Source organism: Ovis canadensis, chromosome 21 (genome assembly GCF_042477335.2).
Source record: "Ovis canadensis isolate MfBH-ARS-UI-01 breed Bighorn chromosome 21, ARS-UI_OviCan_v2, whole genome shotgun sequence".
Taxonomy (NCBI): Eukaryota; Metazoa; Chordata; class Mammalia; order Artiodactyla; family Bovidae; genus Ovis; species Ovis canadensis.
The window spans coordinates 21,260,560-21,287,133 of NC_091265.1; the positions used below are offsets into that span (position 1 = coordinate 21,260,560).

Consider the following 26,574-nt stretch of genomic DNA (forward strand, 5'->3'; position numbering starts at 1 on the left):
CTCCTTGACAGGCATGGAATGGTGAGAACCAGGCTCAGTCTTGTTGGCAGTGTGCCAAATATCTTACAGAATGGAAGACCTCGCATTTGGCAGTGGAGGACACACAAAGGCAAGAAACTGTGATTTATGCACTGACTGGTAGAAGCATGAAGAATACTCATGCCCAAGCTCACGGTCTGAGTCAGCAGAGAGAGCCCTGCAGAGAGCTCTTCGTTCCAATAGTTCATTGGATGCTGTGTTACCCTCTGTGTGTATTAATCCATTGAACAGCCAAAGAAATAAGCAAGGACATAAGAGTTGTCCCAGGAAGCTTACCTGGTGGCTCAGATGGCAAAGAATCTACCTGTAGTGCTGGAGACTGGGGTTCAAGCCCTGGATTTGGAAGGTCCCCCGGAGAAGGGAAAAGCTACCCACTCTGTGTTGATAAAAGTCTAGCTTTTCAGGTCCATTTAAATTCCCATTAAAGGATATTGATCTCTTCTCTTGAAAAGGCATCCTTTCAAATGACCTATCAGTAATAACAATTGGAACAGGTTAGTTCAAGAAACGCTGCTGCTGCTGCTGCTAAGTCACTTCAGTCGTGTCTGACTCTGTGCGACCCTGTAGATGGCAGCCCACAAAGCTCTGTCATCCCTGGGATTGCTAGTATATCAGAAAACCACGGCATGAAAAGTATTCCTAGGACAAATTTTACATATTTGAATAAGCCTTGTCAGACACGGAGTATAAGACACATTGCATACGCGTCACTGTGAAGGAGAGGAGGGGACTAGAGTAGTGCCTAGAGGGAAATTTGAAGAAGGCACTGGCACCCCACTCCAGTACTCTTGCCTGGAAAATCCCATGGACAGAGGAGCCTGGTAGGCTGCAGTCCATGGGGTCGCTAAGAGTTAGACGCAACAGAGCGACTTCACTCACTTTTCACTTTCCTGAGTTAGAGAAGGAAATGGCAACCCACTCCAGTGTTCTTGCCTGGAGAATTCCAGGGATGGTGGAGTCAGGTGGGCTGCTGTCTATGGGGTTGCACAGAGTTGGACACTCCTTGGAAGAAAAGTTATGACCAACCTAGATAGCATATTCAAAAGAAGAGACATTACTTTGCCGACTAAGGTCCATCTAGTCAAGGCTATGGTTTTTCCTGTGGTCATGTATGGATGTGAGAGTTGGACTGTGAAGAAGGCTGAGCACTGAAGAATTGATGCTTTTGAACTGTGGTGTTGGAGAAGACTCTTGAGAGTCCCTTGGACTGCAAGAAGATCCAACCAGTCCATTCTGAAGATCAACCTTGGGATTTCTTTGGAAAGAATGATGCTAAAGCTGAAACTCCAGTACTTCAGCCACCTCATGCGAAGAGTTGACTCATTGGAAAAGACTCTGATGCTGGGAGGGATTGGGGGCAGGAGGAGAAGGGGGTGACCGAGGATGAGATGGCTGGATGGCATCATGGACTCGATGGACGTCAGTCTGAGTGAACTCCGGGAGATGGTGATGGACAGGGAGGCCTGGCGTGCTGCAATTCATGGGGTCACAAAGAGTCGGACATGACTGAGCAACTGAAGTGAACTGAACTGAACTGAAACGAGTTGGCAGCAGCAACAGTAACAGTAGAGGAAAATTAGAGTGTGTATATGTATTTTTAAAAACTGTACAAAAAGAGGTTTATCACTTTAACGAATATTTAGAGAAACCAGAGAAAGGAAGAGAAAATGTAGATCCAATTTAAAGAGGAAATAACTAATGGAGTAAGAACCCTGAAGAATCCTCTTAATGATGGAGTGTGGGACCCCTAGGTAGCTTGATTCAAACAGGGAAAGAAACTAGGAACTCACAGAAAATGGACTGGAAGATATCTGAGACCAAAAGTTTGTCAATGACATTCTTGATGACATGAAGGAAATAATATTTGAGGTTTTCTTTTGAATATGAACATAAGCGATGCTTTGAATCTTCTATCCCCTCAGAAATATGTGGCCTTAAGGAAGGTGATGATTACAGCTAAATATCAGAGGATGCTTCTGTTGCTCCGGGAGGAGGAGCAAATGCATCTGAAGGCCCTGGAGAGAGAAGCCAAGGAGATTTGTCTACAACTCAAGCAGAGTGTGTTCAGAATGACTCAGTACAGAGAAAGTCTGAAAGAAATGTACAGAGAGCTGACCGAGATGTGCCACAAGCTGAACATGGAGCTGCTCCAGGTGAGAAAGGAGGGGCCATCCTCAGAGAGAGAAAAACTCTTCTGGACGAGCTGCTGTGACGCTGAAATGTTACCTATCTAGACAGATGGTAACAAAATCAGCAAAGTTTGGTGACCAGGGGAAAGTTAATTTTCTTGGCATAAATCTTGCTATACATCCCCCTAAACCCTTGTCACTCTCTGCTGTCCACACCCTGAGGGCACTGAGGTGTTTCCTGTCATATAGGTGAGATATTGAGAAGTGGTATCAATTTTAAAGCAGTCTATAATTCGTTTTATTCAGTTGTCTGTTTTACTCTGATTGTTATTATAAATGGTGAGATTTCTCCTTGAACATAGCACTGAGCAGTGAGTGACATTGGAAACCTAGATGTTCATGCATCTTGAGGCTGACCCTTCCCGCCCCTCTCCTTCCTTAATGTGCCCTGAGGAAGCCCGTCATGTTTTCGTTTAGGCTCCGTTATGAAGATAGCTTCTGAGTGTTCCCTAGAAAAGAATTAGAAAGCCATATCTTATACCCAAACCGGAATAGTAAAGAACATGAAAAAGGATAGAACTCTCATGATTAACATGATCTTTTCTTTTTTGTTTTTCTTTGACAGGGCTTGGAAAATGTATTGAGAAAGATGAGTGCACACTAATGATTTTTGATTTCTGAAAAATTTGTTGTCGTTTTCATGACGTGGATTCACCATTGTTCCTTGGGGCCACGGGGAATTGATTTCAGGTCCTCCCCCATTCCCAAATTCCAGGATAAAAAGTCCTCTGTACATAATGCCATAGTATTTGCAGATAAATTCTAAGCATGTTCCTGTACACTTTGCCATCTCTAGTCAACTTATTGCAACATATTACAGTGTAAATTAAATGGAACATAAGTCATTCCCTGGTATGTGGCATTTTCAAGTTTTATCTTTCTGAAGCTTTCTGTAAATTTTTTTTTCTGATTTTTTTCCATTCAGAACAAAGACAAAGGAGAAAGGACGTTTAGACTGGGAATCTGGGATTGACCTGTACACACCATGTATGAAATGTAGTTAGAAAAGTAGCTCTACAAGCTCCTATTGTAAAATAAATGAACAAGTAAACAAATAAGTAGCCCAGAATGTACAGACTGATGAATACATGTGTGAATCCATAGGTAGGTCCAGAACACTAGCATATGTATTATCAATACCGTCTTTTTGGCCATTTTCTATTTTATTTCAAAAGAACTTTAAGGACTTCTGATCCTTGGTCTCAGAAGTTTCCTTTTCATTTGATTGAAAACAAATATACCTGAGAAAGTGAAAGTGAAAGTCACTCACTCATGTCCGACTCTTTGAGACCTCATGGACTATACAGTCCATGGATACAGGCCAGAATACTGGAGTGGGTGGCCTTTACCTTCTCCAGGGGATCTTCCCAACCCAGGGATTGAAACCAGGTCTCCCACATTACAGGTAGATTCTTTACCAGCTGAGCCACAAGGGAAGCCCAAGAATACTGGAATGGGTAACCTATCCCTTCTCCAGGGGACCTTCCTGACCCCGGGAATTGAACCAGGGTCTCCTGCATTGCAGGTGGTTTCTTTACCAACTGAGCTATGAGGGAAGGCCATGTACCTGAGAATCTGCTGACATTCTTGGCTTTGTTTCACCCACTGGCCCCATCCTCTCCAACCTCACCAAAATAAAACTTAGTGAAGGGATTTTTCTAGGATATCACAGAGGAAGCACCTACCCTAGTGAGTTGGAAGGTTTGAAAATTACGAAAGGAACATATTCCCCACACATGACAAGTGAGACTGTGATATTGATAATACTGAGTAGCAGTGACTCAGCCTGTTCCATCACAGCAAGCCCCTGCAGGCAGGACCTCACAGGGAGGTGCTTCCTGCTGCTCACTCAAGAGCAGTGACTTTCAGGACCAGGGCAGCCAGGTTGGACCTGGGTCACTTTGCTAGACTGACAAGAGTAAACATATTTGGTCAGTGAGCACTTCTTTTTGACACAGAATGCATCCTTGATGACTACTTTGTGAGTGAAGCCTCAAAGGCTTAGCCTGAATGTCTTGATCTCTGTAAAATGCCCAGGATCTTTGAATTGATGGAATTGAGGAAGGGAATGAAGTTCAGTGAGTGAAAACTTGGAATAATGTCTGAGAAAAATGGGAAAATTGAAATTTGAGATAATTTCTATTTAGTAAAAAATATGGTAACATTTTTATATTCTCATGTGAGTAGAATATATTGTATATGCAAATCACCAAAATTAGGAGAATTCTGACAACACATCCTGTGGCGAAGTCTGCTGTTTTTCAACGCTCATGTGATTAGCTTTTGGTCTTGACATGAACCTATGTCCTTTGTTATAGGGCTCACTTGGCACAGATGCAGAAGCCTCAGCCCATGAACCCAGAGCTCCCTTCCTGGCCTATCTTTGGATTCCTACACATGCTGAACAACTTCAGGGATAAGAGTCAGCCTTTTGATGAACAGGACTTCATTTCTTTAGACCTTCTTAGCTTAGGAACAAACCTTCATTCATTTCTGATACATATTCTTGGACACGAAGGAGGTGCATAACTTCCTGAAGTTGTTAACATCTTTTCTGCCACTATAGTCAGATTTCAAACACCAAGGCTGAGGTTTGCCACCTGTAGTTTCCTGAAAATGCCAATCCAGACACAGATATTTAGATATATTTGACACAGGCAGCAGCGATGAAACCAAGTTCCTGATTCTGCACATTCTCTCAGTATTTGGTGATGTCCCTCTTTGGGATTTTGATGATTCTTATACATGTGCTGTGGTATCTCATTGCTATTTTAAAGCCCTTTGCTTTTCAGGCCTTTTAATTTTTTTTTTTCACTCCCTTCATTTTCTCTTATTCTTTGTCCCTTGAGTGAGCAGCCAGTCTTTTATTTTGTTCATTTGTGTGTTAAACATCCTTTTGTGAGATTGATTGCCAGGCATATTGGGATGGGATCTGAGGATTTTTAACTGCAAAAGAAGCTTCCTAATGCTCAAAATGAATCTCAATTCAGATTGAGACAGCTTTCATTTAAACTCTTAAGGGTAAAGGGAAGGATAGAAGGGACATATCTAAGCAGAGTGTGCTTCTCTCATGTATTCCAAAGAGAGGCTTTCTGTTTCTTTCTCCACAGACACATAGAATCCCACAGACTGCTGGACTTCAGAAAGAACTCACTTGCTCAATCTTGAGAGTGCAGAAAGAACTCACCTGCTGAATCGTGAGAGTGCAAACGGTGGAAATACCGCTGAGGTGTCTTAACTGCTGGGACCATACATTTCCCTAAAACCTAGAAAATTTGCAACTTAAAAGCCAAGCTGACTGGTCCAGAGAAGACATTTTACAGTTACTGGAATGTAAAAAAAAAAAAAAATCTACCCAGTGACAAGCACATGTTGAAAATAACCCAGTCAGTGATGGACTGGGAAAAAATAGCTTGTAAAGAATTTTCTGGGGAAATGTACAAACTCAAATAGTTAGAGATTTCCCATAATGTGAGAAAGCTTCACACTTTGACAGAATTAGTCCTGGAAGCTAAGGAAAATGTTAACAATCCTTCCAAAAGCAGAAAACACAAGAAACATCCTGATTTATACAAGAACCCTTTGAAAGATTACCTCTGCTTTTTTAAAGCGATGAGACCTCAATACCTCCAAAAACACCCTGAGATGAGCAACCAGGAGCTGACCAAGGTTCTGTCCGAGGAATACAGGAAGCTGCCAGAACAGCTCAAGCTGAAATACAGTCAAGATTTCTAGGAAGAGAAGCAGGAGTTTCAGGAGAAAATGGCTTTGTACAGAGAAGAGCACCCTGATCTAGTACAGAAATCTAAGAAACCTGATGTCCCCAAAGGAAGTCAAAGCAAAGTGCCAAAGAAGTTTCAGGAAAATGTGTATACATTGAAGTCTCCCCCAGAAAACAGTTTACCCATAAAGTGGAAATTCCACGGACAGCCCAAGAAGCCCCCAGTGAGTGGCTATCACAAGTTCCCCCAGGATCTGTGGTCGAACAGGGAGCTGAAAGTGGTGCCCCTGAGGGAGCGCATGGTGGAGATCAGTAGACGCTGGCAGCGGGTCCCCCAGGACCAGAAGGAGCTTTATAAGAAGCAGGCGGAGGAACGCAGACACAGTGCAAGGTGGACCTTGATCTCTGGCTCAGGACTCTGTCTCCTGAAGAATATGCTGCCTACAAAGAGGTGGCCTATGCTAAGTATAATAACATGAGCATGACGGGGGGCCCAAACCTCAAGATTAGAAAGATGAGTCTGCCTCCCCATCATCAGGGAATCTGCAATGAAGGCTTAGAGAGGACCGGGGTTTCAGGCTGAAGAGTTAACATCATCAGACATGACTGGAGAACATTCTCCTGCCTCAGGGAGATCAGAGGAAAATGAGGAAGATGAGGAAGGCAGCTCCTCAGCCCCCAGCAGTGAGGATGAAGATGGCGATTCTGAGCTGGAGGACTGTGGCTCCAGCTCATCGTCCTCAGGGGACTCCTCTGACTCGGATTCCAACTGAGTTTAGTTCACAACCTGATGGGACAGAGAACTTTCCAGAAAAAGTCCATGGCATCTTCCTCTAACTGAAGGGCTCTTCTGCCTACACCGTGTCATTACTTTTCTCCTTTCCTTTATTCTTCAATATATAATGGAATCTGTTAGAAAGAAGGCATCTTGTGCTGTAATTTTTGGCCTCTCCATCTACCCCACGTTCACCCCGAGAGAAAGTCAATGCAATGACGGCTCGTGGAATAAACCCTGAGCTGACTGGGCTGCGGGGCCCCCTGGACTAGACTGAGCTCCCTGAACTGGAAAGGTTTGCTCTCCTTACCTTCTGCCTGCCAGGCGTGTGAGGGGCTCCAGGGGTCTGTGAGCCCCTTCTCTGTGACCTTGTCCCTCAGGACTCAGGCAGTGAGCTGGGGAGGGAAGATCTGATTGACTGGAAGTAGGAAACTTGCCTTAAAAAAACTGTCAGGCCCTGATGTCTCTGACCCTTCTCTCTGAAGTGAGGAGCTGGCCCTTCCTTACCTTGGAAGCGGTGTCAGCACGTGGGCAGCAACATTTTTATAATATACTCATCCTTTTCGCTATCAATGAGATATTCTTACTGATTTCAAAAATTAGAAATTTAAAACTGTTCCATTTGAGTTAGTTTTTCCTTAAAGCCAGCATCCTTTTACTCAATTACACTAATTTTCCAGGCCACATCTAAATTCCTTCTGGTTTCTATTGCAACCCATCATGTGTTGACCATGTGAAGTCAACTGCAAGTCACTCACTCATGCCCGACTCTTTGCAACCCCATGGACTAAACAGTCCATGGAATTCCTCAGGCCAAAATACTGGAGTGGGTATCTGTTCCCTTCTCCAGGGCATCTTCCCATCCCAGGGATTGAACCTGGGATTGCAGGTGGATTCTTTACCCACTGAGCCACAAGGGAAGCCCAAGAATACAGGACTGGGTAGCCTATCCCTTCTCCAGTGGATCTTCCTGACCCAGGAATCAAACTAGGGTCTCCTGTTTTGCAGTCGGATTCATTACCAACTGAGTATCAGAGGGAAGCCCTTGATTTATTTGTATTATGTTATGAGATTGTATTAATTATGTGTTGTGTATCAGTATTTTAGTCTACAGGTTGCTAAACTGGGATTTTATGTATTAGTATGACACTACTTTTATCATTTTAGTTTACTGATATATTTGAAACTATGTTTAAAGCCAGTGCCATCTCATTAAACTTTTCTAAACATTCTTTGATGTTTTCATTTTTTATTCTCATGGACAATTAATACCATGCAGTTAGTATTACAATTAGTAAGTTGTGTTTTTACATGTGAAAGGGTTGAGTTTTGAGAATTCATCATACTCCTTGATGTCTTAGTGAAATATTTTATTCTTTATAAATATGCAGTCAGGGAACTGCTGTACAACACTTGGAACTCAGCTCAATGTTATGTGGCAGCCTGGATGGGAGGGGGGCTTTAGGGGGAATGTACACATGTATAAGAACAGAAGAGTCCCTTCATCCATACTTTCATGAACTGGGAATAAAACTCCAGTCATAGAAGATCTAATTTAAGATTAGATTTAGTGTTTCTAAAATGACTGCCTCACAGTTCATTCACACACAAAAAAATCATAAGTGCATTTCTCTCTTCCTGCTAAACCTAAATATATCTTTTTCTGAGATATGAGCTGGAGCCTATGGTCTGTAACAAGAGAAGCCACCACAATCGGAAGCCAGCACACTGCAGTGAAGAGCAGCCCCACTGGCACCAACTAGAGGAAGCCCAGGCTCAGCAGTGAAGACCAAGTGCAGAGGTTCTTGAGCTCTCAGTCCTGGAGTGCTTCCTAGTTCTTCTACCCCCTCTCTCCAGGAGTGGAGCCCACCGGTTCCCCTGGGGATGCAGGCCTTGGAGGTGAGGGGCACAGACTCTGAGTGTAAAGAGCAGCTCTGGGACCCCTGCAGCCCCCTGCCACCTCCTGCGCATCCTCCAAGGGGGACTCTGGGCTTAGCAGAGCCTCACCCCTGCTTTCCCAGTGCGCCAGGTACATGAGCCAATCTGGGGCCTCAGGGAAAAGCTCTCTCTCTGGACAAAGCTACATTGGGCTGTCAGAGATTCAGTACCTACAAAGGCAGGGAAGAGAACACAGAGCCCAGTGTTGCCTGCTCAAAGGTCTGAGGGTCCCTGTCTGCTCTGAAGGATGGTCACAGAGGGCAGCCACCCCCTGAGTCCAGGGCTGAGTCTCCTGGGGCCATGCACCACTGTGGGCAGATTGGCCTTGGGCAGACAGGAGACCACCTCACTCCAGGGTCCAGTCCCTTTAGAAGCTGCCAGGATTCCTTGGTACCACAGTGGTTTCTGCACCCTGGAGAATTTTGTGAGCTCCTGGAGAACCATGGTTTTTAATCCCTAACCTTCCTCCTGGTCTCTGGGCCTTGGCTACTCCTGGGGATTTTCCAGAGCTAATGGAGCAGAAGTCTTTTTCTCAGATCCTCTTGAGATCCAGATCTTGGGAAAAGGGAAGTGTCTTCTACCACCAGCCCCTGGAAGTAGGTCTCTGAGACCCTGCAGCTGAAAGAGCTGGGTCCCCAGGTCCCTGGCTCATCCTACTTGCTACTCTGATCTGTCCAGGGGGCTTGAGAGAAATGGGCCTTTCCATGGTTTACTCCAGGAGATATGATGTTCCTCATTACCGCTGAGCCTAGAGTGGGAATTGTCAGAGCCAGGGTCCCTCGGGTACCTGGTTGGGGGACCAGGAACAGTGCCTACCTTCCTGTTGAATTTGATCTTCACCTGCCCGGGACCTACATGACACTTAACCTTGAGTCACTCAATGTGTTTCCATAAATTGACTTAAACATGTAGCTACATATTTTCCCAGAGAAAATATCAGAAAGCTAAAAGAAAGTAATTTTGTTTTTTAAAATGTAACAATCAAGTAAACACAGTGATATCCAGTGATGTATATATTTATTTCTGTTATTTCTTTCTTTAAACAACAACTTCCACATTGGATCTATATATAAACTATTGTAAAGAACCAAAATGGACTGGAATGGGTGAATTTAACTCAGATGAACATTACATCTACTACTGCGGGCAGGAATCCCTCAGAAGAAATGGAGTAGCTATCATGGTCAACAAAAGAGTCCAAAATGCAGTACTTGGATGCAATCTCAAAAACGACAGAATGATCTCTGTTCATCTCCAAGGCAAACCATTCAATATCACAGTTATCCAACTCTATGCCCCAACCAGTAACGCTGAAGAAGCTGAAGTTGAACGGTTTTATGAAGACCTACAAGACCTTTTAGAACTAACACCCAAAACAGATGTCCTTTTCATTATAGGGGACTGGAATGCAAAAGTAGGAAGTCAGGAAACACCTGGAGTAACAGGCAAATTTGGCCTTGGAATGTGGAATGAAGCAGGGCAAAGACTAATAGAGTTTTGCCAAGAAAATGCACGGGTCATAGCAAACACCCTCTTCCAACAACACAAGAGAAGACTCTACACATGGACATCACCAGATGGTCAACACTGAAATCAGATTGATTATATTCTTTGCAGCCAAAGATGGAGAAGCTCTATACAGTCAACAAAAACAAGACTGGGAGCTGACTGTGGCTCAGATCATGAACTCCTTATTGCCAAATTCAGACTTAAACTGAAGAAAGTAGGGAAAACTGCTAGACCATTCAGGTATGACCTAAATCAAATCCCTTGTGATTATACAGTGGAAGTAAGAAATAGATTTAAGGGCCTAGATCTGATAGATAGAGTGCCTGATGAACTATGGACTGAGGTTCGTGACATTGTCCAGGAGACAGGGATCAAGACCATCCCCATGGAAAAGAAATCCAAAAAACAAAATGGCTGTCTGGGGAGGCCTTACAAATAGCTGTGAAAAGAACAGAGGCAAAAAGCAAAGGAGAAAAGGAAAGATATAAGCATCTGAATGCAGAGTTCCAAAGAATAGCAAGAAGAGATAAGAAAGCCTTCTTCAGCGATCAATGCAAAGAAATAGAGGAAAACAACAGAATGGGAAAGACTAGAGATCTCTTTAACAAAATTAGAGATACCAAAGGAACATTTCATGCAAAGATGGGCTTGATAAAGGACAAAAATGGTATGGACCAAACAGAAGCAGAAGATATTAAGAAGAGGTGGCAAGAATACACGGAAGAACTGTACAAAAAAGGTCTTCACGACCCAGATAATCATGATGATGTGATCACTCATCTAGAGCCAGACATCTTGGAATGTGAAGTCAAGTGGGCCTTAGAAAGCATCATGTGTATATGCATTAGAAGGGATTATTATGGGAAGGGGTTCAAAGAGGATACAGAGATGGAGGAGTCTCATGGCCTGCTCTCTCTAAAGTAGAGGACCAGCAAGTCCACTTTGATAACTCATGCCAATGCTTAGGACTGAAAATGGGGGGAGCTTGTGATGGAACTCCAAGCGGGATGCTAAAAGCCTGAGAACCAGGGCACTACTCAGATAAGTCCTGGAGTTTCGTCTCAAGAGCCAGAAATGGCTATGTTCGTGGGCAAGAAGAAAATGAGGGAGAGAAGACAGTACCTTGTTCCATTCAGGCCCCCAGAAATTGGATGAAACCCAACTATGTAGGTGAGGACGGATGTCTTCACTCATTTGATGGTTTAAATGCTGCACTCTTCCTGGAACATCCTGTCAGAAATACACACTCTTAATATCACATAAATTTAACCAACACAGAGACCATGAACCACGGGCACCCAAATGAAGGCTCCTGCTGAAGATTCAAGAGCTGGTATTGTTGGCTCTGGGGATGGAATGGATGTTGGGCTGGAGGATCTTAGGCAAGATCTGCTTCTCCATAAAATGGAGGTAACCATGCAAGCACAGTATGTGTGTGTGCTGTGTGCTAACTCATTTCAGTGAGGTCCGACTCTGTGATCCCATGAACTGTAGCCCTCCAGGCTCCTCGGTCCATGGGATTCTCCAGGAAAGAATACAGCAGTGGGTTGCTATTTCCTTCTCCAGGGGATCTTCCTCACCCAGGGATCAAACCTGGGTCTCCCACATTGTACGCAAATTCTTTACCATCTGAGCCACCCGGGAAGTCTTATTCTGTATATCAATAAGATGAAACATGTTAAGCCCTTGGCACTGGGCCTGGTATAGAGTATGAGCTTAATAAATGAGTCCTTGCCTTCTTTTCCCTTGATAACAGACTCCCCCAGGAGTCTTCGTTCCTCAGGCTTACTCTATATTCCTATAACAGGAAGGAAAGAAGGAGGGCTCAGCACTTACATGAGGCCATGAATGAATCAGAATTCCCCCAAGCTGCTTTAGTATCCATCACAAGAAGGGAAAAGAGTTGGTCATAGGAAAGATTCCTCTCCTCTCTGGGGACAGACATCCTGAGCCTCAGGACTTCTAAGGGACCTACTGGTACATCAGCCCAGAGGACATGAATTAATGTTGCAAGCAGCGCTGTGTGGTTCAGCATCCTATAAACATCTGCTGTAATGTAAATGCATTTGTGCTGGGATTTATATAAACATAAGGACTTCCCTATAACTCAAATGGTAAAGAATCTGCCTGCAATGCAGAGACCAAGGTTCAATCCCTGGGTCGGGAATATCCTCTGGAGAAGGGAATGACAAGCCACTCCAGTATTCTTGTCTGGAGAATCCCATGGACAGAGGAGCTTTTCAGGCTACAGTCCATGGGGTTGCAGTCAGACATGACTGAGCAACTAACACACATTATATAAACATAGAAGATACACATTGTCTTTTAAAATTATAAAGAAAATTCAGTGAAAGGATGCATGTGGACTTGGAGTCTCCAAAGAAAAGTATCTTTAAAATAGATTTCAAAGATCATTCAAAAACAGTTTCTATAAAATATTTAGAATAAGATTTCAGAACTGGATTACGATTATCCATTTTAAAGTAGACTTTACATTGAAGAGCAGTTTTGTGTTCAAAGTAAAATAGAGGACACGGTGCTGAGAGTTTCCACTAAATCCTTCTCCCTCCACATGCATTGCCTCCCCAGCTGTCTACATTCCACATTCTATTGGTATATTTGTTATAATTGATGGGCCCATGTTGATATATCATCATCACACAAAGCGGAGAGTTTATATGGCTCTTCCCTCTTGGTGTTGTGTGTTCTATGACTTCTAACAAGTATATAAGGACATTGTAAAATCACACAGAGTGCGTGCTCTACCTGTTTATCCCTCCTCCACCTCCACTCCAGGAAAATTTCTGATTATTTCATTGTTCTCTGAGTCTACCTTTTGTAAAATGTCATGTAGTCGGGCTCACTGTATGTATGCTTCTGAAATTGGTTCTTTCACTTAGTAATAGACATTGTGGTTTCCTCCATGACTTTTCATGGTTTAATACCATTTTGTTGCATATATATATATATATATATATATATATTTATTGGTTCTTTCACCTACTAAAGGACAGCTTGGTTCCTTTCAAGCTTTGGCAATGAGGAATAAAGCTCTAAGCTTCCATGTGCATGTGTTTGCATGGACAGCATGTTTCAAGTCATCTGAAAGGAGCAAAATTGCTGGATTGTAAAATACCAATATGTACTAATTTTGTTTTTTCTTGACAAACTCCCAAGTTAGATATTGTCCAATAAGGAACAGTGTCCCTGTCGTCCCATAATTGACCACGGAGACTGGAAAATCAGTAAATGGTTATAAAGACATGGTCCATCAGAAACTTTATCATCAGTCTTTGGTGAAATATTATTATTTATTAAAATTCCAACTTGGGGAAAATCAATGCTACCCAGGTGCCAATACCACAAATATAAACACATAGAAGAAATAACTCTCCTGGTCAATACATATGTCCATGAAAATTACTTATGAAAGAAAACTGTGTTTTTTTAAACTATACCTTTTTAATTTTTCTCAAATAAAAACACTTTCTAATGCTGCAGATAGAAGAAGCATCTCTCCCGAACTTGTTTCTCATAAGTGTGTATATATATACAAACATGTATATATGTATTATTATGGCATGAAAAAGAAGGTATCCTATCATATTCCACAAAGCAGTATGAATTTTGAGGGCATTATGCTAAGTGAACTATATCAGAGAAAGTAAATACTGTGTATTCTTTTTTATCTGTGAAATCTAAATAACTGAGTTCCTCTTTCTCTTTCTTCATGCGAGCTTCTTAAACTCTGTCTCTATTTCTCCAATCCATTGTATGTTTGCTCTGATGCTTCTGCTGCTGCTGCTGCTAAGTCGCTTCACTTGTGTTTGACTCTGTGCAACCCCATAGATGGCAGCCCACCAGACTCCCCCGACCCTGGGATTCTCCAGGCAAGAACACTGGAGTGGGTTGCTATTTCCTTCTCCAATGCATGAAAGTGAAAAGTGAAAGTGAAGTCGCTCAGTCGTGCCTTACTCTTAGCGACCCCATGGACTGCAGCTTACCAGGCTCCTCCGCCGATGGGATTTTCCAGGCCAGAGTACTGGAGTGGGTGGCCATTGCATTCTCCGATGTTTGCTCTAGATTTTTAAAAAGGATTATGCCTTTATTTCCAACACTGGTCATGGAAAAGAATCTGATAATAGGCAATATTCAATAAAATACAGAAAACTGAGTGGAAATACAATAAAAATTCCCAGAACTTAGCAATCACCAGTGCTTTCATCTTAATGATAACCCTCTGGACATCTCAGCATGCTGATCAAGATGCTCACAGATACGAATTTCCATCTTTGTGGTAATTACCATATCTGTTAATACATCTGTTTCATTTTCCTGAGAGTTAGCAAGAAAAACAATAAAGTTCTGAGGTTTGTAAAACAGATTCTTGCTTCTTGGACAGAAAGCTATGGCAAACCTGGTCAGCATATTAAAAAGCAGGGACACCACTTTGCCTACACCATTTTGTATAGTCAAGCTATGGGTTTTCCAGTAGCCATATATGTGGCTATGTGAGAGTTGGACCATAAGAAAAGCTGAGCACTGAAGAAATGACTCTTTCAAATTGTAGTACTGGGGAAGACTCTTAAGAGTTCCTTGGACAGCAAGGAGATCAAATCCATTAATCCTAAAGGAAATCAGTACTGCATATGCACTGAAAGGACTGATGCTGAAGCTGAAGCTCTAGTATTTTGGTCATCTTATGCAAACAGCTGATTCATTGGAAAAGTCCCTGATGCTGGGAAATATTGAGGGCAGAAGGAAAAGAGGGCATCAGAGGATGAGATAGTTGAATGATATCACCAGTACAATGGACATGAAATCGGGCAAATTCTGGGAGATAGTGAGGAACAGGAAAGCCAAAGAAATAAGCAAAGGATTAACAGATGCTCTTAACAGAAAAAGAATGTGCAGGAAAGTTAAGGTTTTGGATCATAAACAACACAGTGCTTTTTTAAAAAACCAATAACTGGAGATTGATGAGGTATAATCTGAAAAGAGAGTATTAAATTAGGGAAGGCAGCAGTTGGTTTTCAATGAGAGTTTCTTTATTTCTGACAATTGTTTTATAATAATCTATCCAGCGAAAATTCCAACATGTGGGTCTCAAGTCCACATGCAGCCTCAAAAATTGAGGTGCATAATTGATTGTATAAATACATATCCCCAAAAGTTCCAACACCTCCATGAGTCTACATTTCCCCTCGCAATCCAGCATCCCCACAGGATTGATTGTCTTTCTTTTCCGTTCACATTGACCTGATGTTTGAAACCATGGGTCGATTTTCTGTTCCTGATGCATCTACTGCCTAGATTTTAGTTTGCAGGTGACCAGAAGTAAACTTTGACTGATGCATCCAGCTAGGCATGAGTGTAACAGTGGTACAGAAAGGGCTCCTCGGGATTGAATGTCTTATTGCCCCAGTGAGGACACAGGTTGGAGCTAAGCCAGATGGACCTTGGATGTCTTAAATCCCACATAATCTCAATGAGTTTATCTTGAAGCTGGATGAGTCAGCCCAGGTGGAGGGGTCTATGAGGGCTGCTGCTCTTCTGAGGGGCAGGATCAAACTCATCACTTATCTTGCTCATCCCAGTGGTGTGACTCAGAAGCTTCTCCAGGATGGCCAGAAAGGACGTTTCCACACAGAATGAAGGTCCCAAGCTTGAACAGTGTCTCACGGCAGACAGGATGGACTCATGTTGGGACTCTGTGATTCCACATCACACTAAGTTCAGTTCCTGGAGGGTGGCTGCAACTTGTTCCAGAAGAACATGGAGGATCTCAGGACTAAAGTGCATCATGGTGACCCCACTCAGATCCAGGCCTTTGAGCTGATGCATGTTTGGGCTCTGGGACAGATGGGGCAAGTCTGACTCTGTAAGCTGCCAGTTAGTTACTGCCAGATGGGCCAAGGGGGTCCTTGGGCATCTAGGGAGAAAGCAAGCAATTAGGTCTGAGAATTCAGGTTGGCATCTGACCTAAACTTATCAGATTGGTGATTTGCCTAAAGACAAGGTCCTACTAACCACCTCCTGAAGGCCAGTACCCAGAATGACCCATCTAATTTTGGCCTGGCAGTACCTTTCTTCATTTCCTGCAAACCTAGAAATCAACTCTGAATATTCATTGCAAGCACTAATGCTGGAGCTGAAACTCCAGTACTTTGTCTACCTCATTGGAAGAGCCAACTCATTGTAAAAGACCCTGATGCCTGTACACCAATGGCTGATTCATGTCAATGTATGGCAAACACCACAATAATATTGTAGTTAACCTCCAATTAAAATAAATAATTTAATTAAAAAATTATAACTAATCATAAGTACCATTAAATATATACCACTATGCAGGAAAAAAAAAAACCAAACAAACAGATCCTTGGAAAGATTGAGGGCAGGAGAAGAAGGGATTGGCAAAGGATGAGATGGTTGGATGGCATCACCAACTCAATCGACATGAATTTGAGCAAACTGTGGGAGATGGTGAAGGACAGGGAAGCCTGGCATGATGCATTCTTTGTAATCACAAAGAGATGGACACAACAGAGCAACTGAACAGCAACTCAGTTCTACTTTCAGTCTTCTCCTAAGCCTTTGCTTGGGGATAAATATTTCACTTGTCATTTCAGTAAACAAAGGATGTTGCAGTAAAAGGCAATTATCCACTGCAGCCCCCCAAGACAGTGTGCCCTGAGGGGAGTTCAAGGAGAGGAAAACAGGATGGTGTCCTGAGGGAGTTAAGATGCATATCATAAGCATGACTTCAAAAGTCCAGATTCTTACGTCTTTTCATAGAGAAAAGCATGAAAAGGAACTTCTCTGGGAGTCCTGTGGTTAAGGACTGGTCAGCGCCAGGGATACAGGTTGGATCTCTGGTCCAGGAAGACCCCACAGACTGTGAAGCAGCTAAGCCCAAGCACCATGACTACTGAGCACCCAGCTAGAGCCTGGGGACCATGATCACGGACACCCACACCCCAGTCCCACGCTCTGCGATGAGACACCACCAAAAGGAGAAGTCAGCACTTTTCAACGCAAGAGTAGCCCCTGCTCGCCACAACCAGAAAAAGCTGCGCTCAGCAAGGAAGACCCAGCACAGCCAAAAATAAGCAAACAAATAAAGAAGGTTATAAAAATAAATAAATAACAATTGTTTAAAAGCATGAAAATCATTAATTTGAGATGTATCATGTTCATCATCCGCAGTAATCTTTTAATGTTTTCTGAATGTTTTTTCAGCCTGTGACCTTTTGAACTCTGGCTCCCCTTATAACTTTTGAACAGTTCCTCAGAACCACCTGAGAAGACACCTTTCTGGCTACAATCTTCTGTAAAAACACCGAATAAAGCATATTTGCCATGTTTTAGTTTGTTCTTTTTTTTTTTTATTGTCACTTGCCGTGCTCTTCCAAGACCTTTTCCCAACCCACAGTGTCTTGTCCCCACTCACCTGAGTTCCAGGGATTGGATGGAAACTGCCAACTAAAACATGAGTCACCACCTGAAAGGAGAGGCATTTTATTTCATGGGACTATTTAAGAGCCAAGCCCGGGCTTCCTCGGTGGCTCAGAGGGTGAAGAATCTGCCTGGAATGCGGGAGATGTGGGTTTGGCCCCTGGGATGGGAGATCTCCTGGAGGAGATGGCAGCCTGAGAATCCTGAGAGCTGAGCCCCTGAGCCCTGCTTTCCTCCAGCTGCTGCCTGTCCTTCCACAGTGCAGGGGTCAGAAGTGCAGGCTGGGCAGGCTCTGGGAAGGAGGGGCTAATGACGTGGAGCAGCCGGGTCCCACAGCCAAAGAGGCAGCATTATGTCTGGGGTTGAGCTGCTAGACTCCTGGCTACAATCCCATTTCTAGAATAAAAGGGAGCAGCTGTCTGGCAGGCCGTGAGCAGTGCTTCCTGCTTTCCTCCCTGAGTCTTTTCAACCAAAAGATATGTTCAGATTTTCCTAGAGGAAAGGAATCCGCTTAACATTTTGTGGATGTGAATGAACTGTGAACAAGTCATTTTGGAAGCACTCAATCTAATCTTAAATTAGATCTTATAAGACTGGAGGTTTATTCCCAGTTCTTGTATAGGTGAAGCTACAGATAAATACATATTTTAGTATTTTAACCAATATTGTCTTCTTCTATTAGAGAATTCAGAATTTTAGCCTATATTCATCTAGTGGTTGTGTTTTCCTGCCTGTTTCTTTAAACAGTTTTTATTTGTATTGCAGTATAGCTTGTTATAATTCTGTGGTAAGTCTTGCCTGCTGATCTAGTGGTTAAGAATCTGCCTTCCCATGCAAGGGACAGGGATTTGATTCCTGGTCCCAGAAGATCTCACAGGCCCTGGAGCACTGAAGTTCACGTGTCGCAACTACTGAGCCACTGCTCTAGGGCCCTGCTCCAAACTCAGGGAAACCACCCCAGGGTTAGGGGGAGCTGGAGCACTCAGTTGCCCCAGCTCCCCCTAACTGGTAACATGCCCTGCACTGCAAGAAGACTGAGCTCAGTGAAAAATAAGTAAATTAATCTGTAAAAAAAAAAAAAAAGGAGAGAAGAAATAATATTCTGGTAATTTCAGGTAAAGAGCAGAGGGGCTCGGCCATGAATATACCTGTGTCCATCCTTCCCCACACTTCCCTCCCATCCAGGCTGCCACACAAAATTGAGCAGACTTCCATGTGCTCTTTAGTAAGTTCCCAAACTGTATATTCATGAGGAATAAAATATTCCACTAAGACATCATGGATGAAGAGGAAGTCCCAAATTAAACACTTTTCATATACAAGAACAATACTTGTGTGAAACTAATTGTCCATGAGAATCAAAAATGAAAATAGCCAGCAAAGTTTAGAAAAATAAAGTTTAATAAGATGACAGTAGCTTTAAATACACTTTCAAATACATCAATAAACCAAATAATAAAAATGTGTCATAGCGGCAGATGAATTCCCAAATAGTTTAGTAACTGTGAACTAAAATACTGACACACAAACTATACAAGTCCTAATATAATATTATACAATTTGAGTCTATGGTAAAAACATGTTTTACTTACAACCTGGATCAGGAGGAAGGGGTTGGGGCAGAAACCTGCAGAAATTAAGACATGGCCTGAAAACTCAGGGCCACTGGCTCAGAGGAGGCTGGTTTTAAGGAAAAGCTAATTCAGGTGGAGGGGTTACACATTTTTAATTTCGAGGTTTTGATCAGTGAGAAAATCTCATGGACAGTTAATGGGATGCACCCACATGGAAATGCTGCTGCCCATGTGCCGGCCCCACTTCCAAGGTAAGGAAGGGCCAGCTCCTCCGCTCAGAGAGAAGGGCCAGAGACATCAGGGTCTGACAGCTTTCTTTAAGGCAAGTCTCCTACTTCCAGTCAATCAGATCTCCCCTCCCCAGCTCACTGCCTGAGTCCTAAGGGAAAGGTCACAGAGAAGGGGCTCACAAGACCCTGGAGCCCCTCACACGTCTGGCAGGCAGAGGGTAGGAGAGCAAGCCTTTCCAGTTCAGGAGCTCAGTCTAGTCCAGGGTGCCCCCCAGCCCAGTCAGCTCAGGGTTTATTCCACGAGCCGTCATTGGATAGACTTTCTCTCAGGGTGAACTTGGTGTAAATGGAGAGGCCACAAATTACAGCACAAGATGCCTTCTTTCCAACAGGTCCCACTTTGCATGAAGAGGGAGGGAAAGAAGGAAGGCAATGAAAAAGCATGGAGAGACGAGCCCATCGACTTTTGCTGGAAAGTTCTGTCCCTTTGGGTTGTGAACTAAACTCAGTCGGAATCTGAGTCAGAAGAGTCCCCTGAGGACGATGAGCTGGAGCTGGTGTCCTCCAGCTCAGAATCGCCATCTTCATCCTCACTGCTAGGGGCTGAGGAGCGGCTGCATTCCTCTTCTTTCCCATTTTCCTCTGATCTCCCTGAGGCAGGAGAATGTTCTCCAGTCGTGTCTGATGATGCTAACTCTGCAGCCTGAAGCCCCGGGTCCTCTCTAAGCCTTCCTTGCAAATTCCCTGATGATGGGGACTGCAGACTCATCCTTCTAATCTTGGGGTTCGGGCCCCCCGTCATGCTCATGTTCTTACGCTTAGCACAGGTCGCCTCTCTGTAGGCAACATATTCTTCAGGAGACAGAGTCCTGAGCCAGAGATCAAGGTCCACCTTGTACTGTGTCTGCAGTTCCTCCGCCTGCTTCTTATAAAGCTCCTTCTGGTCCTGGGGGACCCGCTGCCAGCGTCTACTGATCTCCACCATGCGCTCCCTCGGGGGCACCACTTTCAGCTCTCTGTTTGACCAGAGATCCTGGGGGAACTTGTGATAGGCATTCATCGGGGGCTTCTTGGGCTGTCCGTGGAATTTCCACTTCATGGGTAAATTGTTTTCTCTGGAAGACTTCACTTTTTGAACATTCTCCTGAAACTGCTCTGGCACTTTCATTTCACTTCTTTGGGGGACACCAGATTTCTCCGGGATTGGGACTAGATCAGGGTGCTGTGCTCTGAACAGAGCCACTTTCTCCCTAAAATCCTTTTTCTCTTTCTCAAGATCCTGACTGTGTTTCACCCTCAGCTGCTCAGGCTCCTTCCTGTGTTCCTCAGACAGAACCCTGGTCAGCTGCTGGTTGCTTATCTTGGGGTGTTTTTGGATGTACTGGGGTCGCATCACTTGGGAAATGTGGCGGTATGCTGTCAGGGACTTCTTGAACAAATAAGCATGTTTCTGGTGTTTTCTGGTGTTTTCTTGTGTTTTCTTGTGTTTTTTGGAAGGATTGCTAACATTTTCCTTAGCTTCCAGAACTAATTCTTTCAGTGTGCGAAACTTTCTCAGTTTATGGGAAACTTCTAACCATTTGAGTTTGCACATTTCCCCAGAAAATGTTGAGCCAAATGAGCTCTTTATAAATTTTTGGAGACAAATCTCTTGTTGGTTTCATCTTTTTCAAATATTTCCTCCCATTCTGTGGGTTTTCTTTCTGTTTCGTTTACAGTTTCCTTTGCTGTGGAGAAGGTTTTGAGTTTAATTAGATTCTATTTGCTTATTTTTTTAAAATTTTCTTTAGGAGAAGGCTCAAAAAAAATCTTGCTATGATTTATGCTAAAGAGTGTTCTGTCTATGTTTTCATCTAAGAGTTTTATAGTATATAGTCTCACATTTAGGTCGGTAACCCACTTTGAGTTTATTCATGTGTATCAAAGCAGTCAATCCTAAGGGAAATTAACTCTGAATATTTATGGGAAGGACTGTTGCTGAAGATAAAGCTCCAGTACTTTGGCCACCTGATGCAAAGAACCAACTCACTGGAAAAGACCTTGGTGCTGGGAAAGATTGAAGGCGAAAGGAGAAGGGGGCAGCAGAAGAAATGGTTAGATATTATCACTGATTCAATGAATATGAATTTGAGCAAACTCTGGGAGACAGTGGGGGACAGTGGAGCCTGGTGAGCTACAGTTTTAGGGGGTTGCAAAGCACTGGATATGACTTAGTGACTGAACAACAGTTAAAGAAAGTTTTATTTCATATTTTCACTTGAAGCTACTGTGTTCTCCCAGAACCTCTTGTTGAACAAAGTGTATTTCCTCCATTTAAAGAAATGAAGATATTTTAAAGAGGTACTTTAGGCTAATATATGCTTTCTGTGTGCATAAACTGTTATTTATTAACATTTTAAGGCTAATACATCTATTGAGAACAAAGATCACACACAAAAAATGACTTTATACACTAAAGATTACAAAGTTAAAGATTAAAAGGCTGATGTCTGTCAAGTTCAGAAAAGGTGATTTAAGATACAAACATTTCAGTTATTATCATTATTAGCATTTCCATATTATTGACATTGAAATTAGAGATGTTTACTAAAATGATGCATTTATTGAGAAACAGAGTGCATATTACAGCCATTTTCAGAATAGGAAATCATGTGCAATAACCTGAAAACAAGAGAATATTTATAATTATATAATTCTATAATTTATAATTCTATAATATAATTTGTGCTATTTGGTATGTGGCCTTGTCATATATTTTTAGTTGAATGTCAAATAAGGATATCAAGAAGAGATTAGTTGGCTAGTTGTTTCTAAACAGAAGTTTTAATTGTCAGTGTAGCAGTCCATCATGTACAGTTACTCAGTTTATTTCATTCCTGAAAGTTTAAATATGGCCTTGATTGGTTTTAATTTGAAAGTAATCCTCAAAATTCTCCAAGCCAGGCTTCAGCAATATGTGAACTGTGAACTTCCTGATGTTCAAGCTGGTTTTAGAAAAGGCAGAGGAACCAGAGATCAAATTGCCAACATCCGCTGGATCATGGAAAAAGCAAGAGAGTTCCAGAAAAACATCTATTTCTGCTTTATTGACTATGCCAGAGCCTTTGACTGCGGATCACAACAAAATGTGGAAAATCTGAAAGAGATGGGAATACCAGACCACCTGACCTGCCTCTTGAAATCTGTATGCAGGTCAGGAAGCAACAGTTAGAACTGGACGTGGAACAAAAGACTGGTTCCAAATAGGAAAAGGACTACGTCAAGGCTGTATACTGTCACCCTGCTTATTTAACTTATATGCAGAGTACATCATGAGAAACGCTGGACTGGAAGAAACACAAGCTGGAATCAAGATTGCTGGGAGAAATATCAATAACCTCAGATATGCAGATGACACCACTCTTATGGCAGAAAGTGAAGAGGAGCTAAAAAGCCTCCTGATGAAAGTGAAAGAGAAGAGCGAAAAAGTTGGCTTAAAGCTCAACATTCAGAAAACGAAGATCATGGCATCTGGTCCCATCACTTCATGGGAAATAGATGGGGAAACAGTGGAAACAGTGTCAGACTTTATTTTGGGGGGCTCCAAAATCACTGCAGATGATGACTGTAGCCATGAAATTAAAAGACACTTCCTCCTTGGAAGAAAAGTTATGATCAACCTAGAGAGCATATTCAAAAGCAGAGACATTACTTTGCCAACTAAGGTCCGTCTAGTCAAGGCTATGGTTTTCCCAGTGGTCAGGTATGGATATGAGAGTTGGACTGTGAAGAAGGCTGAACGCTGAAGAATTGATGCTTTTGAACTGTGGTGTTGAAGAAGACTCTTGAGAGTCCCTTGGACTGCAAGGAGATCCAACCAATCCATTCTGAAGGAGATCAACCCTGGGATTTCTCTGGATGGAATGATGCTAAAGCTGAAACTCCTGTACTTTGGCCACCTCATGTGAAGAGTTGACTCATTGGAAAAGACTTTGATGCTGGGAGGGATTGGGGGCAGGAGGAGAAGGGGACAACAGAGGATGAGATGGCTGGACGGCATCACTGACTCGATGGACGTGACTCTGGGTGAACTCTAGGAGTTGGTGATGGACAGGGTGGCCTGACGTGCTGCAATTCATGGGGTGGCAAACAGTCGGACATGACTGAGCGACTGAACTGATATTACTGCTGCATTTGTTATGCATTGTGTACAAATATTTGTTATTTTTATAATTACTACCTTTTGAGAAAATAGATGAAAAATGTCTTAGGCAAAATAAATGTAATGCTGTTAGATAATATCAAAACAACAGAAAGGCAAGTTGTATGTGAGCATGGCTGGTCAGAACATCCACTCAAAAGATTTCAAATGAGACATGGGTGAATTTCTCTCAAATATTTTTACTTTGAAAACTTAAGAAGTGAGACTATAGTCCCTAAAATACTCATGTAATAATAAAGTGTTGTTTATATATTAAATAATATTAAAGACAAATGACACAAATATATTTTCTAAAGTACTGAAAAAATTAAATTTTATGTGTTCTTTAAGTAAGCTGTCAAGATTTTGACATTGCCGGATTTCACAGAGTTCATGATATGTATATGTATATGTATATATATATATATATATATATATAATCTTTACTTTTTCTACATGATTTAAGGAGTTTCCATATGCTATAGATATAATAATAGCTGTTGTTCTTCACAGAAGCATCTGTTTGAACTCCCTTTTGTATTCATTTCCTATTTTCTTGGAGGAAAGAAAATGAAAAGACTCACTGTGTAGAGACCCTCTCAGGACATGGAAATCCCACATGCTAATTTGATACTTGCTGTTTCTGCAGTGGATAACGTTCTGAGTCAGACAATGACCACTCACAATATAAGCCTTTCTGAGATGACTGCCATGCAAGCCCAGACAGCCCAGAGTGGAGAGACTCTTGTGGTGTGGGGAGCTCAGGCCTTCCACTTCTGGAAGGCTGTACTGAAAGTTGGATGTGACCCACTCCTCCGACTAGATTGTGGGAGTCTGTGCAAACAGCTTGACAAGTGATACTGCTATCACTATTGATTCTGAAGAATGATTTCTTCTTTTTTCTATGAGGGTGAAAAATCATTAATTTCTGCCCCCCAGCTTCCTACGCATAGTTCAGTATGTGAAGAAAAGGCCTCTGCGTAGGATTGGATTGTTTCTGGATTATGACAATGGAGCTGTGAGCTTCTGGTGTTTCCAGTGGATCCCTTATACATAGCTTCCTTCTTTCCTCCTTCTCCTCCCATCTGGAGCTTTCTGTTGCCTTAGGTCTCTATGAATTGCCAAGTTCTATGACAGTTTATTTGGTGACTTTTTGTCTGAGGAAAATATAGCACTGAAACATCGTGTGAGGCTACAGGATGATACCTGTCTGTCTCTGATCTCATTGTGATTTAATGGAACAGTATGATTGTGTGTTTATAGAGTAGCATAACCAGGTTGAAAGCATAACTTTGTTGATTAAGTTATCTAATAATAAAAACCCTTGTGGCGCATTTCTCAAATATAATCAGTGGATATTCGGTTCGCATATAATAGTTTTATTAGAGTAAAAGTTGCATGCCATAAGTTTCATGTACACTGCACGGAATGTGTCTTCCTTGCATAGTTGAATCATATTTGAGTAGAAGAATGACATGGTATATATTGAAGCCTCATAAAGTAAAGAAATAACTCAGTTTTTCTTGAAGAGTGACCGAGTTTTGTGGATTCAAGTAGTTGACAGACATCGTGAAACCCTTTCTCTTTGTCAAATATTTAGACTTTCTCTAAACCCTAGTCATTCACCATATCATAGCTCACCAACAGATTATCCAGAAACTTTTTCCTGACTGTACAGCTCAGCTTAATTTCTATTAAAACATACTCTCTGATGAGATACCATCTTATCATAATATTCAACAGAATTTCTTTAAATACCTAGGTGCATTTTACTAGGGAACTGAAAATTCTGAGAAAGTAAGCACAGTCTTTGCCTTATTTACTTCTCTACTCCCACTATCCAGTTCAGCACTTAGAACGTGGCACACAATAAGTAAAAGGTGAATGAATAAGCAAATACATGAGTGAAAGAGTTAAAACTCTGAAATATTATTCTATGGTTATTGAAGTTTTCCAAAATCTACCTGACATATTACAAATAAAATATTAATGAATAATCTCAGCAAGAGATAGGAAATTGATTTTCAAAGTAACAGCAAAAAAAAAAAATTCATTAGCTTGAGATTTGAAATATCTATAGTGTAATATTATTATATGGAGCTTCCCAGGTGGCACAGAGGTAAAAATCTACCTACCAATGCAAGAAACACAAAAGTTGCAAGTTCGATCCTTGATCAGTAAGATCCCCTGGAGAAGGAAACAGCAACCAGCTTGTAGGCTAATTTTCCTCAGGTTGTAGGTAACAGAGGCAAGTGCCTCTGAGAGTCATGACCATGGAAGCAGACAGGCAAAAAGAAAAATGAGAAAAATTTTTCTAAGAATGATGCAAATTCACCAGATGCCTGATTAATATAATATGAGAAAAAGTTCTGGGGCGGTCCTAAGATGGTGGAGGAATAGCACAGGGAGACCATTTTCTCCCTCACAAATTCATCAAAAGAACATTTCAACGCTGAGTAAATTCCACAAAACAACTTCTGAATGCTGGCAGAGGACATGAGGCATCCAGAAAATCAGATTGTTGTCTTCAAAAACAGGTAGGAAAAAATATAAAAGATGAAAAAGGAGACAAAGGAGGTAGGGAGAGAGCTCTGTCCCGGTGAAGGAGTCCTGTCCTGGGAAGGGAGTCTTAAAAAGAGAGAAGCTTCCAAACACCAGGAAACACTCTCACTGCCGAGTCTGTGGCGAGCCTTGGAAGCACAGAGGGCAACATAACAGGGAAGAAAAATAAATAAATAATTAAAACCAACAGATTACGAGCCCAACGGTAACTCCCCCAGTGGAGAAGCAGCACAGTCGCCTATATCCGACACTAGCAAGTGGGGGCTGGGCAGGGAGGTGCGGGCTGCAGTGCTTTTTAAGAATTGGGCCAGAATGCCCTGAGTGTAACCAGAGCGAACTAACATGAGCTAGCATACCAGACTGCGGGATAGCTACCACGCGAAAGCCCTAACATAAGAC

General features: G+C 42.4%; 2 pseudogenes; both read left to right on the forward strand.

Moving 5' to 3' along the window:
* The first annotated feature begins 1,922 nt into the window (after positions 1-1,922).
* Positions 1,923-24,670, forward strand: LOC138427263 (tripartite motif-containing protein 64C-like; annotated as a pseudogene).
* Positions 4,895-6,532, forward strand: LOC138426901 (upstream-binding factor 1-like protein 1; annotated as a pseudogene).
* Positions 24,671-26,574: the final 1,904 nt, after the last annotated feature.